The sequence below is a fragment of the Puma concolor genome, chromosome B4 (assembly GCF_028749965.1).
Source record: "Puma concolor isolate L17-30 chromosome B4, mPumCon1.1.hap2, whole genome shotgun sequence".
NCBI classification, from domain to species: Eukaryota; Metazoa; Chordata; class Mammalia; order Carnivora; family Felidae; genus Puma; species Puma concolor.
Genome location: NC_141673.1, coordinates 106345594 through 106362697, shown reverse-complemented (window position 1 = coordinate 106362697; position 17104 = coordinate 106345594). Strand labels below are relative to the sequence as shown.

The 17104-nt window shown below is 38.1% G+C and overlaps 1 protein-coding gene across 15 annotated transcripts in view; it reads right to left on the bottom strand.

Moving 5' to 3' along the window:
* The window catches only part of ERC1 (ELKS/RAB6-interacting/CAST family member 1), a 523541-nt gene that overhangs the window by 483648 nt on the left and 22789 nt on the right, over positions 1-17104 (bottom strand). The window lies entirely within an intron of this gene.

The following is a 17104-nucleotide window of genomic DNA, read 5'->3' as shown; positions in this document are numbered from 1 at the left end:
ATTAAAAAAAAATAATAATAATAGAACTCTACAAATCAGTCAGACACAAGATCAATATATAAGTATCAGTACTTTCCTGTACATTAATCATAACAATTAGAAAAATGCAATTTTTTTAAACCCACCAACAGTAGCAAGAAAACCATAAAAACTGGTATAAATCTAATAAAAATATGCAAGCATTTTTGGAAAAAACTGTAAAACTTTACTGAAAGAACACCTGAACAAAAGGAAAGTTATCCATATTCATGGACAAGAAAATAATGTACAAGTTGTCAGTTCTTTCCCAAATACTGCAAATCCCAATGAAAATCTCCCAGAATTCTCCATATATCTCAACAAGCTGACTCTAAAATTCAAATAGAAGAGTAAAGGTGTAAGAATAACATAAACAATTTGCAACAGAAAAACAAAGAAGGAAGATGTTCCCTAAATAACAAGATAAATTACAGGTCCATGATCCTTTACCTGTTATGCAAAAATCAAAAAAGCTCTAAAAGTAAGTTTTGTTTCTTCTTAACTCACTTAGCAGTAAAACCTAACCTGATCTGGTATGAAGTCGCTACTGTTTATAGGTTATCTCATTTAGTGTGATTATTCATACACTCATTGAGAAAACAATGTATATGATTACAGGATACTGCATAATGCCCACTGGGTACTGGGGGTAAGGGGGAATCTGGACTCCAAACCACATCCGACTGACCCCCAGGATTTCTCATAAAGACTTACAGCCCCCCTCCGTTTTTGTTTTTGTTTTTTAGAGAGCGAGCGAGAATGCAAGGGGGCAAAGGGGGAGTGGGGAGAGGGGAAGGGAGCCGGGGACAGAGAGGGAGAATCTCAAACAGGCTCCATGCTCAGCACAGAGCTCAATGCGGGGCTCAATCCCACAACCCTGGGATCATGACCCAAGCCGAAATCAAGAGTTAGATGATCAACAATCTGAGCCACACAGGCACCTCAGGACTTACAGCCTTTTAAAGCCATAGTATTTAAAATTGTACAGTACTAGTCCAGGAATACGTCTAAATTATATATGTAAGTTTAGTATATCCTAAAAGTAACATTTCAAAAGAGGAAAAGACAAATCATTCAATAAATGGGGTTTGAACTGGTGTTCTTGGAAAAATAAATTATATCCCTACTTCACATAATGCACAGAAATAAATTCTATGTACATTAAAGATATAAAATTTTAAAACTATCAAAAGTACTAGAAGATCCTTGTGAACTTGAGTTAAGGTAGGGCTTCTTAAGTAAGAAACAAAAAGCAAAAACCATAAAGAAAAACAAATAATAGATTTGATAATGTCAAAATGGCAAAGTATTATACCAAAAAATACTATAAGCAAAATTAAAAGAAAAACCAAAAACTAGGTGAAAAATGTATCTAACATGGGGCACCTGGGTGGTTCAGTTGGTTAAGTGGCCGACTTTGGCTCAGGTCATGATCTCGTAGTTCATGAGTTCGAGCCCCGTGTTGGGCTCTGTGCTGGCAGCTCGGAGCCTGGAGCCTGCTTCAGATTCTGTGTCTGTCTGTCTGTCTGTCTCTCTCTCTCTGCCCCTCCCCCTGCTCATGCTCTTTCTCAAAAATAAACATTAAAAAAGGTTTTAAAAACATTATATATACACACACACCTATCATATGTATAAATATCTATACAAAATATATAAAAAAAAATTCTTACAAGGGAAATGCCAAATTTGAAAACGTGCCAATGCCAAATGGGACTAGCGGAAAGTAACTTGTATTGTAAGGGGAGGTTAGGGACAAAATGTTGGTGGAGACTTTAGGTTCACTTTATATTCATACTACAATAAAACCTGAATTATTTAAAAGGAAAATATGTTCACATTCTACAAGTATAATTAAAACACGTATCACAGATATCTACTTTCTACACTTCTCTCAAAAATAAATCAGGGGTTGGGGTGCCTGGGTGGCTCAGTCGGTTAAGGGTCTGACTTCAGCTCAGGTCTTGATCTCACAGTTCGTGGGTTGCAGCCTGGCGTCAGGCTCTGTGCTGACAGCACAGAGCCTGGAGCCTACTTTGGATTCTGTGTCTCCCTGTCTGCCCCATCTCCACTCACACTCTCTCTCAAAAAATAAATTAAAATTAAAAAATTTTTTTAATAATAATAAATCAGGGGCACCTGAGAGGCTCAGTTGGTTGAGCATCAGACTTGATTTCGGTTCAAGTCATAATCTCATGAGATCAAGCTCCATATCGGACTCTGTGCTCAGCATGGAGCTTGCCTGGGATTCTCTCTCTCTCTCTCTCTCTCTCTCTCTCTCTCTCTCTCTCTCTCTCTCTCTCCCCCTCCCTCCCTCCCTCACCCTCACCCTCTCCCTTTGCCCCTCTCCCTGACTCACACTCTAACTCTCTCTCAAATAAGAAGTATTCTTCACTGAAAACACTACCCAAGAAACTCACAGTCAAAAATATGATTTTAAAGAATCCATATACTTTAGTCAAACTCCAACAGGTTATTCTTTAGAAATACGAATACACTGGCAGTCTCATCTTAATAAAGATAGCCCTAGAGTAACAACAAGCAGAAGAGAAAATACACAGAGCCCAAATCTTTACGGTTCCATCTCAGAAATAGCAATAGTACACCAAGTTCAGAAATTGCAACATTTTACTAGTAATGTTAGGAAATTCTCTCCAGGACTAACCTTAGCTCAAAAAGTAAAAATTTCTTTTCATGATTTTTTTTTTTTTTAAAGTAAGCTCTATGCCCAACATGGGGATGGAACTCACAACCCGAAGATCAAGAGTCACATGCTCTACCAGCTGAGCCAGCTAGGCACCCCTCCTTTCTCATAATTTATCTGGACTGTGAGGTAGGTGACAAGTAATTACCTATATATTACTGTTTGAATGAATTCTATTTCAAGATCAAAGAGGGATGCAAATCTTTTGCTTTTTTTAAGTAATCTGAATATTGCTTAAAATAAGAGACATTTATTACCCACAATCCCTTCAATAATAATAACAAAAGCTAACATTTAGTATTTACTGCATGCCAAGCATTATCCTAAAAACTTATATTTAGCTTAATTTAATATTTAACATTAAGATCTAATTTAATATTTAAAAGCCTCCCTTGGGGCACCTGGGTGGCTCAGTCAGTTAAGTGTCCAACTTCCAACTTCAGCTTAGATCACAACCTCACAGTTCATGGGTTCAAGCCCCAAGTCAGGCTCCATGCTGACAGCTCAGAGCCTGAAGCCTGCTTTGGATTTGTGTCTCCCTCTCTCTCTCTGCCCCTCCCCCACTTGCACTCTGTGTCTCTCTCTCAAAAAATAAACACTTAAAAAAAATTTATAAAAGGCTCCCATAACACAGGTACTGCCATTATCTCCATTTTAGAGATGAAGAAAGTGAGTTTTTTAGCTGTTAAGTGACATCTAAAGTGGTAGGGTGAAGATTTGAATTAGGGCACCTAATTCCAGAGCCCTGGAAGCTCTTACCTACTGTACTTAACCACAATCATCTGCTGATGAGAACATCTCAACTGTCCATAGAATATTAAAGGCTTCCACAGTTTTATGGCAGTGTGTCCTGCTAATCTAGTACTCTTTGGGGCAATTTTAGGTTTTCCAGGTATAAAGCTTAAATAATCACATTTACCTTTCTATTAAGGAAAAAGTCTTTTTTAAAAGATCTTGGGCAAAAGAACAAAGTAAAACTAACAAAATAAGGAGGAATAATTCAGTCTCAGGAATCATGCCATCAGAACATTAAAATGCCACATTCAAGAAAAAAATTCCCAACTGTGCTTTTGTTCAGAATTCTGTTTTCATGTAATCATATAACTAAATCATACTGAATAGGCTAAGACCCAATAACAAAAATTCCCATCAAGTTTTCAATATTAGAAGGTGCACTGTAATGTCCAAGTCACTTTCAGATCCAAAACGGTATTTGCATGTGGAGTCTTTGTTATTATCAGAACTATATTCATATACACAACAAAAGAAAGAAATTTACTAGTTCTGAATTCTTCATACTGGCTTTTTAATCTCATAAGCTTCAGAGAAGATAGTGTTCAAAAAAAATTCTTTTTTAATATGCCAGGCATACAACCACAAAATAATAATTCTTGCACTTTAAATAACTGACAAGAATTCTGACCCAAAAAAAGTTATACAGTATGATTCCATGTATGTAAAATTCTAGGACTAATGTATTATGACAGAAAGCAAATCAGTGTGTGCCTGGGGATGGGGTCGGGGGAGGCATGGATCAAAAAGGAGTAGGAGGAAACTTTTGGGGTGCTGCAAATGTTCATTATCTTGACTGCGGTAATGGTCTCACAGGTGTATACATGTCAAAACTCATCAAATTATGTATTTTTTTAAGATTTTATTTTTTTAGGGGCGCCTGGGTGGCGCAGTCGGTTAAGCGTCCGACTTCAGCCAGGTCACGATCTCGCGGTCCGTGAGTTCGAGCCCCGCGTCAGGCTCTGGGCTGATGGCTCGGAGCCTGGAGCCTGTTTCCGATTCTATGTCTCCCTCTCTCTCTGCCCCTCCCCCGTTCATGCTCTGTCTCTCTCTGTCCCAAAAATAAATAAAAAATGTTGAAAAAAAAATTTTTTTAAAAAAAATAAAAAAAGATTTTATTTTTTTAAATAATCTACACCCACCATGGGGCTCAAACTTACAACCCCAAGATCTAGTCACATGCTTTACTGACAGCCAGCCAGGTACCCATTACCAAACTATATACTTAAATACATTCAGTTTAGCGTACATTAATTATACCATGAAAGTCTGAAGAAAAAAATTTCACGCTCCAAACTCCCCTGTCCTTGATTAATCCAAAAGAAATACCTTCATTGATTATACAACTGGAATCCTGATTGCTACTGGAGAAAATCATGCAGCTGTACAGTTTGAGTCCATAATGTTGTCCCCAGGGTCCTTTAGTTAGCTTCCTATCCATATTTTCTTAGTTCCCTATCTAGTATCTGTTGTGGTTGTTTCAAATCTCCCTCTGCTTATCAGAACACATGAGTCTCCTGGTTCAGAGACAAAAACAATTTATTACTCACAGCTCAGCAAACAGTATAAGCATCATGTCTACATTGGCTCACTCTTACCCCGAAGTCCCACAGGTAGCAAGAGGAACTCAAAGAGATGCTACACGTGCAATGGCTTTGCGATGCAGCTGAAGACACTGAATTTAGGGAGTCCACCACTCATAACAAGCAGTAAACCTTCTCTGTCCTAGTGGAAAACATTACCTCATTCCTCAATTTGGCTTGCTACAAACACAATCCTGAGAAATGGCCCAGGTTAAGAGCACTCAGGGCCTTGTATACTTAGCATACCCAGCAAGGCATGCAGGAAAGAAAAGACTCATGAATGACTCACTCTCCTGACAAGTACTGTGATAGTTTTAAGGTATCTCCATAAATTCTTTGATACTACTCCCTTCAAGGGGGAAAGCAAAATTGCTCTCTCTCTGAATATGAAGTAGACTTAATAATTTGCTTCTGATGATGTTATCACTTTCAAGGCTAACTCATAAAGGACAATGGTGCTTCTGTCTTGGGTAACTCTCTTGGATCACTCACTTTGTGAGGAGCTAGCTGTCATGTTGTAAGGATATTCAAGCTACCCTACACAGAGAGCCACATAGTAAGAAACTGAAGCCCCCTGCCAACAGGCATGTGAGATAGCTTTGAAAAAGATCTTCTAACCCCAATCAAGCCTTCAGATGACTGCAACCTTGTGAAATACCTTGAGCTGGAACCCTGAGCCAGCTATGCTCTACATAACAATTGTGAGATGTTTGGTTTTTTAATCTAGTAAATTTTAACTTTTAACACAACAAAAGATAACTAATACAGAATTGTTTCCTGAAACCTTCGTTTCAGGTAGCCATATGCATACACATGTGCATGCTCCATCACAACTGAAAATGTGTTGCTTTTTGTAGGTTCTAAACAATTCTCAACATCATTGCCAGAATCTTTTTTTTTAAGTTCATTTATTTATTTATTTTGAGAGAGAGAGAGAGGGAGGGAAAGGGTAAGGGGGTATGGGGGGGTGGGCAGAGAGAGAGAATCTGAAGCAGGCTTCACACTGTCAGAGTGGAGTCTGATGTGGAGCTAGAACTCACAAACCACGACATCATGACCTGAGCCGAAATCAAGAGTTGGACACTTAACCGACTGAGCCACCCAGGTGCCTCCAGAATGATCTTTTTTTTCATTTCATTTTATTTTGTTTTTACATTAAAAATTTTGTTTTCATTTACAACATCCAAATGATTTATATTTTTTTTAATTTATATCCAAGTTAGTTAGCATATAGTACAATAATGATTTTAGGAGTAGAATCCAATCATTGATTCTTCCCCCACATACAACATCAAGTGCTCGTCCCAACAATTGTCTTCCACAATGCCCCTTGCCCATTTAGTCCATTCCTCCACCCACAACCCCTCCAGCAACCCTCTGTTTGTTCTCTATATTTGAATCTCTTATGTTTTGTCCCCCTCCCTGTTTTTATATGATTTTTCTTCCCTTCTGTTCATTTGTTTTATATCTTAAATTCCACAAGTCAAGTCATATTATACTCATCTTTCTCTTAATTTCGCTTAGCATAATACACTCTAGTTCCATCCACGTTGTTGCAAATGGCAAGATTTCATTCTTTTTGATTGCTGAATAATAGTCCATTGTATACATATGTACCACATCTTCTTTATCCATTCATCTGTCAATGAACATTTGGGCTCTTTTCATACTTTGGCTATCGTCGATAGTGCTGCCATAAACATTGGGGTGCATATGCCCCTTTGAAACAGCACACCTGTATCCTTTGGATAAATACCTAGTAGTGCAATTGCTGGGTCATAGGGTAGTTCTATTTTTAATTTTTTGAGGAACCTCCATACTGTCTTCCAGAGTAGCTGCACCAGTTTGAATTCCCACCAGCAATGCAAAAGAGTTCTTTCTCTGCATCCTTGCCAGCATCTGTCATTCCCTGAGTTAATTTTAGCCATTCTGACTGATGTGAGGTGGTATCTCATTGTGGTTTTGATTTGTAGTTCTCTGATGATCAGTGATGTTGAGCATTTTTTCACGTGTTTGCTAGCCATCTAGGTGTCTTCTTTAGAAAAGTGTCTATTCATATTCTTTGCCCATTTCTTCACTGGACTGTTTTTTGGGTATTGAGTTTGATAAGTTCTTCATAGATTTTGGATACTAGCCTTTTATCTGATATGTCATTTGCAAATATCTGCTCCCATTCCATCAGTTGCCTTTTAGTTTTGCAGATTGTTTCCTTTGCTGAAGCTTTTTATCTTGATGAGGTCCCAATAGTTCATTTTTGCTTTTGTTTCCCTTACCTCTGGAGATGTGTTTAGTAAGAAGTTGCTGTGGGCGAGGCCAAAGAGGTTTTTGTCTGCTTTCTCCTCTAGGATTTTGATGGCTTCCTGTCTTACGTTTAGATCTTTCAACCATTTTGAGTTTATTTTTGTGTATGGCTTAAGTAAGTGGTCTAGGTTCATCCTTCTGCATGTCGCTGTCCAGTTTTCCCAACACCATTTGCTGAAGAGACGGTCTTTATTCCATTGGATATTCTTTCCTGCTTTGCCAAAGATTAGTTGGCCATACGTCTGTGGGTCTGTTTCTGGGTTCTCTATTCTGTTCCACTGATCTAGGAGTCTGTTCTTATGCCAGGACCACACTGTCTTGATGATTACAGCTTTGTAATACAGCTTGAAGTCCAGAATTGTGATGCCTCCAGCTTTGGTTTTCTTTTCCAGGATTGCTTTGGCTATTCAGGGTCTTTTCTGGTTCCATACAAATTTTACAATTGTTTGTTCTAGCTCTGTGAATTCTGGTGTTATTTTGATAGGGACAGAATGATCTTTTAATACAACGATTCCCCAAGTGGGTCAGGAGCCTCCACGACTCCCTAAGACCCTTTCAGGAGAGCAAAACTATTTTCACAATACTATAATATTATTTGCCTTTTTCACTACACATTCTTACAAATGTATAGGAGTGTTTTCCAGAGGCTACGTGACATGGGGTATATCCCACTGACAACTAATGGAATGTATGCTTGTATACTCTAATGCTTTAAATTTTTCTCAGTTTTACTTTCCAATATAGTAAATAGTAATAGATACAGCCTACATAAACAAAAGCTATTTAAAGTCCTCATTGATTTTCAAGAGTATATAGGGATGTTGGAACAAAACAACTTAAGAACCACTGCTCTAAAAATTAAATATGACATGAACACACCTACATACTTCCTTTGATGGCTTTCCAAAATAAGAATCTAAATTCTTTGGCAGTGTATATAAGATTTTTCATGATTTCGGTCTTGCCTACCTCCTGAAGGCAGCTTACTTAACCACTCTCCTTTTCCATGTGACAACCATGATCAAGTACGTGCAATTTCCTAAAATATCATGCCCTCTTCTTGCTTCTGTGACCTTCCTCCTCCCCAGCAACTGGCTAACTACTTACTACTCATTCAGTACTTACTACTCATTCTTCCAAACTAAATTTAATAGTCACGGTCCTACACAAACCCGTAAATCCTTCAGTCTAATTTAGGTGCCCCTCTTATGGAACCAAGAGCTTCTAAAATAATGTACTTACTATATTTCAGTTAATTAATTGCTTCTTTAAAAGCAAAGGAATGTCTTATCTCCAAAACCTGGCATAATGCCTAATACATATCAAATATGTAATAAATGTGTGCTGAATCCACAAGTTAACATAAATCTGAATACAATTCATTAAGATAATTCTTATATTCAGAAGGTGGTAGTAAGCTTGAAATTCATTTATGGAAACCGCAACTAAATGCAACGTAAGACAAATTCCATAAATTGACAACCTCCTTCTCTATACGTATTGCTATATATTTTTGTCTTCTAACATTATGCCTGAAAATCATAAAGAAACATACTGAATGGTCAAGATTTCAATTTTTTAAGGGGCACCCGGGTGGCTCAGTCAGTTAAGCATATCCAACTCTTGATTTTCAGTTCAGATCATGATCTCACAATGCATGAGTTCAAGGTCCATGTCAGGCTACACACTGACACTGAGAAGCCTGCTTAGGATTCTTTCTCTCTCCCTCTCTCTGCCCCTCCCCGACTCTTGTGAGTGTGTGCACTTGCCTTGCATGCACACACGCTCTCTCAAAATAAACTTAAAAATTTTTTTTAAAGATTTCAATTTTTTTAAGAAAACTGTTCTTCTTGGGACCCCTGGGTGGCTCAGTTGGTTAAGTGTCCAACTTTGCCCCAGATCATAATCTCATGGTGGTAAGACCGACCCCTGCATAGGGCTGAGTGTGGGGAGCCTACTTAAGATTTTCTCTCTTTCTCTGTCCCTCTCTCTGTTTCTCTCTCTCTCCCCCCACCGCCCCTTCTCTGTGCACATGTGTGCATGTGTACCCTCTTTCTCTCTCAATTAAAAAGAAAATACACATATATACACATGCACAACAATCAACATTTAAAATCATTAGGTTTACTTTTGGGGCACCTGGGTTGCTCTGTCATTTAAGCATCTGACTCTTCGTTTCGGCTCAAATCACAATCTCACAGTTCATGGGTTCGAGCCCTACATCTGGCTCTGCAGTGACAATGTGGAGCCTGCTTGGGATTCTCTCTCTCAAAATAAATAAATAAACTTTAAAAAAATGATGGCGGGGCGCCTGGGTGGCTCAGTCAGTTAAGCGTCCGGCTTCAGCTCAGGTCACAATCTCACAGTTCATGGGTTTGAGCCCCGCGTCAGGCTCTGTGCTGACAGCTCAGAGCCTGGAGCCTGCTTCGGATTCTGTGTCTCCCCCTCTCTCTGCCCCTCCCCTGCTCATGCTCTGTCTCTCTCTGTCTCAAAAATAAATAAAAACATTTAAAAAAATTTTTTTAATAAAAAAATGATGGGAATCATATAAAAAATTAAAATTATTAGGTTTATTTTTAAAACAATAAGTGTCATTTTTTTAATTTATTTTTAAGTCAGTTTTTTTAATTCCCCAAATGAAGTGCAATGGCAAAAATTAAAAACAGAATTCCAAATCATCAAGCAATAGTGTTCAGAATACATGGACATAATTTTTATATTATCCTCCTTAACACTGTTGCCCTTTGTATTAAGGCATATCAGTAACACTATGCCCAACCAGGAAAAACAAAAATGAGACCTGAAATCTTTTCTGGGAAATAAGTATAAAAATATGCAGTAACAAAATTCAATACACAGACCTTATACACATTTCATTCCAACAAGCTTCTTGTGAATTCTTACTGTGCTCCTGAAGCTTAGTCATGCAGTAACTAGTAGGAAAGGCTTGGGTTGGTTTCACTCCACTATTTAAATGTATAAGGTTCAACAAATAAATACATCTTTTAGACCCTCAGTATCCTCATCAATAAGATGGATGTAGTATCTTCCTCAAAAATTAGCTATAAGGACCAAATCAATGAGTGAGTAAGTATAAAATATCTATGTAGTTCTTGGTAGGTTTTCAATAAATGTTAGTCATCATATTTCTAGGAATTCATCTTACACATATTTTCACACAAGTGGGAAAACGGAGTAAGAAAAAACTGCAGAATTCTTTGAAATAACAAGACTCTGGTAATAGTCTAAAATTATAGTAATACTGTGCAGCTATTAAAAAGAACAAGGTGGGGTGCCTGGGTGGCTCAGTCAGTTAAGCGTCCAACCCCAACTCAGGTCATGATCACATGGCTCGTGGGTTCGAGCCTCACATTGAGCTCTGTGCTGACAGCTCAGAGCCTGGAGCCTGTTTCAGATTTTGTGTCTCCCTTTCTCTCTCTGCACACCCCCACCTCGTTCGTGCTCTCTCTCAAAAATTAAAAAAACAAAAAAAAAAAAAGGTAAGTCTGTATGTAATAAGAGATACAAGATATACAAGATACGTTCTTTAATTTAGAAGAAAAATACAAGAAGCCATGAGGAGACATGGGTTTTTACATTATTCTTTTCTACACTGATTGAGGTTGTAACAGGAATATGAATTACTTTCATAATTTAAAAAGTGGAGACAGTGAGGCAGTTATGCTACCCACAACAGGAGATCTGAACAGTACAGTCCACCCCTTGCACTGCAAAATTATTTGTCCACACAGGAAAAGGAAGCAGCTTCTCCATGATTTTCATAAGCCTCTGTTTTTGAGGGGAATCAGAGAAGAGGAAGGTTACTAGAACAAACTACTGCTGCTATCAATCTCTCAAGAACACAAATCGTACTCATCTTCTCCCTCCTGTACTAATTTCTCCCTGTTTACAGCTCTTAGTGACTTATCTGATAGCAACATCAAGTTTCATTCCCAAAGGGGCCTCAGCCCTTGATCATCATATTCATCTCAGGCCAGGACTGCCACACATGTCCATCCACTGTTTAAGATGGGGCAAGGGAGAGCCAAAAGGTGCCCAGCTGGATCACCTGGGTTCTATTGCATATATTATTCTCTGTCCCCATTATGTTCACAATAGTGAAAAGTTACAATCTAAATATCCAACAATGGGGCATTGGCTATATAAGTTAAGGCAAAACTATAAAATGAATTACTATCTGCAGCAAGTTGAATAGTGTCACCCCAAAATTCATGTCAATTAGGAACCTCAGGATGTGACCTTATTTGAAATAGGGTCTTTGCAGATATAATCAAGTTAAGATGAGTTCATACTGGATTATGGTATGCCCTAAATCCAATGAATGATGTGATTCTATGAGAAAAGAAAAAGAGATTCAGTCATAGAGAGACACACAGGAAAGACACACATGTAAAGATGGAGGCAGAGACTAGGGTCACACAGCTACAAGCCACAGAATGCCAAGGACTGTCAGGAGCCACCAGAAAGAAGCCAGGAAGAAAGCAACCAGGGATTCTCTCTCCAGCCTTCACAGGGAGCAAGTCCTGCCTATACTGACTTTGGACTTCTACCCTCCAAGACTGTGAGAGAATAAATTTCTGGTTTTTTACATCACTAAGTTTATGGTAATTTGTTATAGAAGACCTAGAAAACTAATATACCACCTCATTATAAATGATGATGTAGCTCTATACTTAATGATACAGAAAAATGTTTGTGATCCTATTGTCAAACCAAGGAGAAAAAAGAAAAAGTTATAAACACAGACACCACCAATTTTTTTTTTTTTTTTTTTTTTTTTTTTTTTGGAGGTTTCAGCAGGATGTACAACCCTGGGTAGTAAGATTTCTGGTGGTGATCTCACTTTCTCACTAAATTATAGATTTTTCTCAAGCACATACTATTTTTATAATCAGGACAAAAAAATAAAACTTTTTCAGGAATGGGTGGTATAAAGATATCCAACAGAAATATATTGGCATGAGGCCCTACGTACTATAAACTCTCACTACCACTTCTAGGATAAAGCCAGAATGGTTTCCTTATAGCCAAAACCAACGGATTCTCTTTACTTTCACTGCATTTGACACTACTGACCACTTCTATCTTGAAACTCTTACCTGGGTCTCTCTGATACTACTCTTCTGGTTTTACTATTTCTCCAAGATAATCCCTCTTTCATACATTTTATTGGCTCCTCTTCCTCTATCTTTAAAACACTGTTATACAGCATACAGCTCTATCCCTAACCATATTGTTGTCTCTTGCTATTTTACTTTCCCTGGGCAATCTTATCCACAACCACTGTCTCAACTTGCTTCAACTATCACCTATTTTAGGTAGGTGCTTACTTTAGTTTAGGTTTTCGCAATCAATATTCCCAACTCTTGCTTCTCCCTTGGCCTGCAAACTTGTATGACCAACTACTTACTATATATGTCTGCCAAGATTCCATAGGCAACTCAACACCTCTAACTACACATACATCTTCCCTAAGATAAGCGCTTCTCCTCCTATGTTCCCTACTTTGACAGAATTCATTTTGACTCCTTTTTCCCTCCTCCATTCAACTCTCATTAATCAATCAATCACTGTGTACCATCAATTTTTATCTTTCTAATATATTTCATTTCCCTACAGCTACAACCTCATCCTGTCTGGCCAGTACTACTACAACAGTCTTCTAAACAGCCTATTGCCTATACAGTCTTGCCTCTTTCCAAGCTGCTGATGCTCCTTAATTTTATTTTCCCAGCCCAACATATTTAAGGGCTATGATACATTATCATCAACAACAGTTCACTGATAGACATTATCAAACTGAAAGTGGGAGACATATTAAAAAGGCCAGATGGTCATTTATTTGATAAAAGCCCCTTATTCTTTTTTATTTTTAATTTTTTTTTCAACGTTTTTATTTATTTTTGGGACAGAGAGAGACAGAGCATGAACGGGGGAGGGGCAGAGAGAGAGGGAGACACAGAATCGGAAACAGGCTCCAGGCTCCGAGCCATCAGCCCAGAGCCTGACGCGGGGCTCGAACTCACGGACCGCGAGATCGTGACCTGGCTGAAGTCGGATGCTTAACCGACTGCGCCACCCAGGCGCCCCAAAAGCCCCTTATTCTAATACCCTTGTTTTTCTCCTTCCACGCTCCACTGAGAAACATACTTTTCTTTGTATGCCTTTCTACTTTTATTTCAACATCTTTTAATTGATGTTAATTTGATATTATAAAATTCACAATTTTAAAGTGTACAATTCAGTGATTTTTAGTATAGTCACAAGGCTGTACAACTATACCATTAACTGCAGAATATTTTCACCACTGCAGAAAGAAATCCCACAAACCCATAAGCAGTAACTCCCCATTTCCCATTCCCAGGCCCTTGCAACCAATATACTGTCTCCATATATGTTTGCCTACTGTGGATATTTCATATACATGGAATCATATAATATGAGGCCTTGTGTGTCTTATTTCTTTTCATTAGGATAATGTTTTCAAGGTTCATTCATGTTGTAGCATGTATCAGCATTTCATTCCATATTATGGCTGCATAGTATTTTACTAAATGGAAATTCTACATTTGCTCATCCATTCATCACTTGATAGACACTTGGGTTTCTGCTATTATAAATAATTCTACCATGATACATTCATGTACATATTTGTGTGGACATATGTTTGCAATTCTCTTAAGTATATACCACAGAGTAAAATTATTTGAGCAATATGAAAACTCCCTGTAACATCTGAAGGAAATGCCAAACTGTTTTCCAAGGCATCTGCAACATTTGACATTTTTTTTAAGTTTATTTATTTAAGTAACCTCTGCCCGCAACCTAGGGCTCAAACTCGTGACCCCGAGATCAAGAGTCCCTGCTCTTCCAACTGAGCCAGACAGGTGCCCATGCAACATTTTACATTGTCAGTCACAAAGTATAAGAGTTCTAATATTTCCACATCTTCAACAACACTTGTTACTGTCTATCGTTTTTACTACAGCTGTCCTAACTGGTATGAAGTGTTATCTTGTGATCTTGATGTTATGACTTTCCTTTTAAATAATAATCTTCAGGGGTGCCTGGGTGGCTCAACTGGTTAAGGATCTGACTTCAGCTTGGGTCATGATCTCATGGTTCATGAGTTCAAGTCCCACATCCAGCTCTGCGCTGTTAGTGCAGATCCTTTAGATCCTCTGTCTCCCTCTCTCTCTGCCTCTCCCCTGCTCATGCATGCATGTGCTCTCTCTCTCTCCCTCTCTCAGAAATAAACATTTTAAAAAGAAAGAAAGAATAATCTCCAAAAAATTGTAAGCATATTTGCAGTCAAATATATTTGGTGTCCAATTTGGTACTATATATTTATAGCTATAACATTAAATATTACTATTAAACAGCACATGCACGTAGAAATAAAAGTTCAAACAATAAAAGTTAAAGTCTCTCCTCCTCAATCCTTCTCATTACAGATAACCACTCTTAACCATTCTGCTTTTAAGTCTAGTGGCTATCTCCATAATTCTAAATTATTTAGCCTTTTCTACATAGCTTTTATTACCACATATTATGCAATCTGTTTCACCTCACCATTTTGATACTATCAGTCTCCTTCACTAGACTGAAAGAAAGTTCCACGGGGCACCTGGGTGGCACAATCGGTTAAGTGTCCTACTCCTGATTTTGGCTCAGGTCATGATCTCACAGTTCTTGGGATCAAGCCCCACGTCAGGCTCTGTGCTAATATCACAGAGCCTGCTTCGGATTCTCTCTCTCCCTCTCTCTCTCCCTCTCTCTCAAACCCTCCCTCTCTCTCTCTCAAAATAAACTTAAAAAAAAAAAAAAAGATAGGGGCACCTGGGTGGCTCAGTTGGTTAAACAGCTGACTTCAGCTCAGGTCATGATCTCGTGGTCTGTGAGTTCGAGCCCCATGTCGGGCTGTGCTGACAGCTCAGAGCCTGGAGCCTGTTTCAGATTCTGTGTCTCCCTCTCTCTGACCCTCCCCCGTTCATGCTCTGTCTCTCTCTGTCTCAAAAATAAATAAATGTTAAAAAAAAATTTTTTTTTAAAAAGATATATTTAGGATGAAAGCTATATGAGGCCAGTAAATTTTCCCTTTTCTATTCACTGTTGTACCTATGCACTTAGAATGGGGCATAGCACATAAAAGATAGGTGATAAATATATTAGATGAATGAATAACCATTTATTTGTTGATTTATCTAAACTTTAAGCATTTTCTTGAGTCTCTCCCCATAAAAGACAAGGAATTTTGCTCCTAACCACCTTTTTCCCAATTTTTATTGGGTTGCAGTTTATTTTTAATTATTCTAATGGTTACCTTTATAATTTTAAGTAATATGCTTTGTTTGTTTTTTTCCTCCACCAAATTTAAACTCTTAACCTCCCATCACCTACCTCAAGGTAAGATGAGGAACCTAGGTTTCCAGTACACCCAAGTACCTCACATGCATCACCCTAATCATTACTTTTACATCGTATAGGTGTATAACATTTATTTTCTGATCTACATTGTCTTCTTTGGTCTACAAATCAATTCTAAAAACAGAAAACCAATAAATAGTTTAAAATATGATGATAATGTAAACATTACTCGCTGCAGAACCAAGTAGTAATAGGAACTGCAGAGAACATGTAATTCTGCCTGTTCCCTTCCTAGAATGTACTACAATTTATGAATATACTTTATGTGTTTTGTCTGTATTTCTTACTATACCATATACTCTATGAAAATAGTATTTTAGTACACACACACACACACACACCTCTTACCCATTAGCGCATCACAGCATGCATTCAGTCACTGTATGTTTATAGACAGATGGATAAAGTTGGGGAGAAAAGAAGTGGGAAGCTCAGGCCATCAAGAATATGAAAGCCATTCTACATCTCTGTATAATATCCATTCACCAGCATCAACTTGAGACAGAGTTGAGGTGGAAGGAAATGAATCTATATACTACATAAGCTCTAACCAGTCCAACAACTATCAACTAAAGATTAAGTTAGAGTAAGAAAGTAGCATCCTGTCTGTAAATTTATAATTTTTACAATAAACATGGACTGCTTTTAACAAACCATTTCTCATATTTTTCTATATGGGGGCAGGTGAGATTTGGAGTTTTCCTCCCTAAGTTCTTTTTAGTAAAGTTCCTTCAGGAAATTTTCAATTTTAACTCCTCCTAGGAAAAGTGTTTTTTTCTATCTCTTAACCAGAATATACAGATGGCCACAAGGAAAGTAGTAATGATGGGGATGCCTGGGTGGCTCAGTCAGTTGAGTGTCCAACTTCGGTTCAGGTGATGATCTTACAGTTCATGAGTTTGAGTCCAACATCGGGCTCACTGCTGTCAGTGCAGAGCCCACTTCATATCTTCTGTCCCCCTTTCTCTATGCCCCTTCCCAGCTCGCATTAAGAAAACATTAAAAAAAGGGGGGGGGCAGTAATGCTGAAAATAATGCACTTCAAAGCCTCCAAAAGGAACCAAACTGCTGTTGAGACAAAACAGAAAAACATGGAAGGTGAAAGAGACATAGCTTGTGGAGGTCAATTCTTTGTGATCTAGGGTTTTTCTTAACATGCTAAATCCTACTTCCCATATTCACTACCAAATCTCTGCAAGGTCTTAAAACAACAACAAAACTCAGTTCAGACCTGTGCGTTATAAATACTCACCACACAAAG